Source organism: Watersipora subatra, chromosome 4, assembly GCF_963576615.1.
Source record: "Watersipora subatra chromosome 4, tzWatSuba1.1, whole genome shotgun sequence".
NCBI lineage: Eukaryota > Metazoa > Bryozoa > Gymnolaemata > Cheilostomatida > Watersiporidae > Watersipora > Watersipora subatra.
The window spans coordinates 31,213,676-31,218,036 of NC_088711.1; positions in this window are offsets into that span (position 1 = coordinate 31,213,676).

Genomic DNA, 4,361 nt, shown 5'->3' on the forward strand with positions numbered 1-4,361 from the left:
GCTCAAATTGAGCTAATTAGCTTATTGTGAGAATATTACAAACGTCTGATAAAAATGATAAATGTAAATTTCCAATTTCAACCAAACATGCTAGAAACGCTCTAATTGAGTTAATTAGCTCATTGTGAAAATATTACAAGCGTCTGACAAAAATGAAAATCGTAAATTTCCAATTTCAACCAAACATGCTAGAAATGGTCAAACTGCGCAAATAAGCCTACTGTAAGAATTTTACAATCGTCTGACAAAACTGAAAAATATAAATTTCCAATTTCAACCAAACATGCTAGAAATGCTCCAATTGAGCTAATTAGCTTATTGTGAGAATATTACAAACGTCTGACAAAAATGATAAATGTAAATTTCGAAATTCAACTAAACATGTTGAAATGCTCCAATCGCGCAAATGAGCCTACTGTAAGAGTTTTACAAACGTCTGACAAAACTGAAAAATGTAAATTTCCAATTTCAACCAAACATGCTAGAAATGCTCCAATCGCGCAAATGAGCCTACTGTAAGAATTTTACAAACGTCTGACAAAACTGAAAAATGTAAATTTCCAATTTCAACCAAACATGCTAGAAATGCTCCAATTGCGCTAATTAGCTTATTGTGAGAATATTGCAATTGTCTGACAAAAGTGAAAAATGTAATATTCCAATTTCAACCAAACATGCTAGAAATGCTCCAATTGAGCTAATTAGCTTATTGTGAGAATATTACAAACGTCTGACAAAAATGATGAATGTAAATTTCCAAATTAAACCAAACATGCTAGAAATGCTCCAATTGCGCTAATTAGCTCATTGTGAGAGTTTCACAAACGTCTGACAAAACTGAAAAATGTAAATTTCCAATTTCAACCAAACATGCTAGAAATGCTCCAATTGAGCTAATTAGCTTATTGTGAGAATATTACAAACGTCTGACAAAACTGAAAAATGTAATTATCCAATTTCAACCAAACATGCTAGAAATGCTCCAATTGAGCTAATTAGCTTATTGTGAGAATATTACAAACGTCTGACAAAAATGATAAATGTAAATTTCCAATTTCAACCAAACATGTTGAAATGCTCAAATTGCGCAAATAAGCATACTGTAAAAATTTTACAAACGTCTGACAAAACTGAAAAATGTAAATTTCCAATTTCAACCAAACATGCTAGAAATGCTCCAATTGAGCTAACTAGCTTATTGTGAAAATATTACAAACGTCTGACAAAACTGAAAAATGTAAATTTCCAATTTCAACTAAACATGCTAGAAATGCTCCAATTGAGCTAATTAGCTCATTGTGAGAGTTTCACAAACGTCTGACAAAACTGAAAAATGTAAATTTCCAGTTTCAACCAAACATGCTAGAAATGCTCAAATTGAGCTAATTAGCTTATTGTGAGAATATTACAAACGTCTGATAAAATAGATAAATGTAAATTTCCAATTTCAACCAAACATGCTAGAAACGCTCTAATTGAGTTAATTAGCTCATTGTGAAAATATTACAAGCGTCTGACAAAAATGATAAATGTAAATTTCCAATTTCAACCAAACATGTTGAAATGCTCAAATTGCGCAAATAAGCATACTGTAAAAATTTTACAAACGTCTGACAAAACTGAAAAATGTAAATTTCCAATTTCAACCAAACATGCTAGAAATGCTCTAATTGAGCTAACTAGCTTATTGTGAAAATATTACAAACGTCTGACAAAACTGAAAAATGTAAATTTCCAATTTCAACTAAACATGCTAGAAATGCTCCAATTGAGCTAATTAGCTCATTGTGAGAGTTTCACAAACGTCTGACAAAACTGAAAAATGTAAATTTCCAGTTTCAACCAAACATGCTAGAAATGCTCAAATTGAGCTAATTAGCTTATTGTGAGAATATTACAAACGTCTGACAAAAATGATGAATGTAAATTTCCAAATTAAACCAAACATGCTAGAAATGCTCCAATTGCGCTAATTAGCTCATTGTTAGAGTTTCACAAACGTCTGACAAAACTGAAAAATGTAAATTTCCAATTTCAACCAAACATGCTAGAAATGCTCCAATTGAGCTAATTAGCTTATTGTGAGAATATTACAAACGTCTGACAAAACTGAAAAATGTAAATATCCAATTTCAACCAAACATGCTAGAAATGCTCCAATTGAGCTAATTAGCTTATTGTGAGAATATTACAAACGTCTGACAAAAATGATAAATGTAAATTTCCAATTTCAACCAAACATGTTGAAATGCTCAAATTGCGCAAATAAGCATACTGTAAGAATTTTACAATTGTCTGACAAAACTGAAAAATGTAAATTTCCAATTTCAACCAAACATGCTAGAAATGCTCCAATTGAGCTAACTAGCTTATTGTGAAAATATTACAAACGTCTGACAAAACTGAAAAATGTAATTATCCAATTTCAACCAAACATGCTAGAAATGCTCCAATTGAGCTAATTAGCTTATTGTGAGAATATTACAAACGTCTGACAAAAATGATAAATGTAAATTTCCAATTTCAACCAAACATGTTGAAATGCTCAAATTGCGCAAATAAGCATACTGTAAAAATTTTACAAACGTCTGACAAAACTGAAAAATGTAAATATCCAATTTCAACCAAACATGCTAGAAATGCTCCAATTGAGCTAATTAGCTTATTGTGAGAATATTACAAACGTCTGACAAAACTGAAAAATGTAAATTTCCAATTTCAACTAAACATGCTAGAAATGCTCCAATTGAGCTAATTAGCTCATTGTGAGAGTTTCACAAACGTCTGACAAAACTGAAAAATGTAAATTTCCAGTTTCAACCAAACATGCTAGAAATGCTCAAATTGAGCTAATTAGCTTATTGTGAGAATATTACAAACGTCTGATAAAAATGATAAATGTAAATTTCCAATTTCAACCAAACATGCTAGAAATGCTCCAATTGAGCTAATTAGCTCATTGTGATAGTTTCACAAACGTCTGACAAAACTGAAAAATGGAAAATTCCAATTTTAACCAAACATGCTAGAAATGCTCCAATTGCGCTAATTAGCTCATTGTGAGAGTTTCACAAACGTCTGACAAAACTGAAAAATGTAAATTTCCAATTTCAACCAAACATGCTAGAAATGCTCCAATTGAGCTAATTAGCTTATTGTGAGAATATTACAAACGTCTGACAAAACTGAAAAATGTAATTATCCAATTTCAACCAAACATGCTAGAAATGCTCCAATTGAGCTAATTAGCTTATTGTGAGAATATTACAAACGTCTGACAAAAATGATAAATGTAAAGTTCCAATTTCAACCAAACATGCTAGAAACGCTCTAATTGAGTTAATCAGCTCATTGTGAAAATATTACAAACGTCTGACAAAAATGAAAAATGTAAATTTCCAATTTCAACCAAACATGCTAGAAATGCTCCAATTGAGCTAACTAGCTTATTGTGAAAATATTACAAACGTCTGACAAAACTGAAAAATGTAAATTTCCAATTTCAACTAAACATGCTAGAAATGCTCCAATTGAGCTAATTAGCTCATTGTGAGAGTTTCACAAACGTCTGACAAAACTGAAAAATGTAAATTTCCAGTTTCAACCAAACATGCTAGAAATGCTCAAATTGAGCTAATTAGCTTATTGTGAGAATATTACAAACGTCTGATAAAAATGATAAATGTAAATTTCCAATTTCAACCAAACATGCTAGAAACGCTCTAATTGAGTTAATTAGCTCATTGTGAAAATATTACAAGCGTCTGACAAAAATGAAAATCGTAAATTTCCAATTTCAACCAAACATGCTAGAAATGGTCAAACTGCGCAAATAAGCCTACTGTAAGAATTTTACAATCGTCTGACAAAACTGAAAAATATAAATTTCCAATTTCAACCAAACATGCTAGAAATGCTCCAATTGAGCTAATTAGCTTATTGTGAGAATATTACAAACGTCTGACAAAAATGATAAATGTAAATTTCGAAATTCAACTAAACATGTTGAAATGCTCCAATCGCGCAAATGAGCCTACTGTAAGAATTTTACAAACGTCTGACAAAACTGAAAAATGTAAATTTCCAATTTCAACCAAACATGCTAGAAATGCTCCAATCGCGCAAATGAGCCTACTGTAAGAATTTTACAAACGTCTGACAAAACTGAAAAATGTAAATTTCCAATTTCAACCAAACATGCTAGAAGTGCTCCAATTGCGCTAATTAGCTTATTGTGAGAATATTGCAATTGTCTGACAAAAGTGAAAAATGTAATATTCCAATTTCAACCAAACATGCTAGAAATGCTCCAATTGAGCTAATTAGCTTATTGTGAGAATATTACAAACGTCTGACAAAAA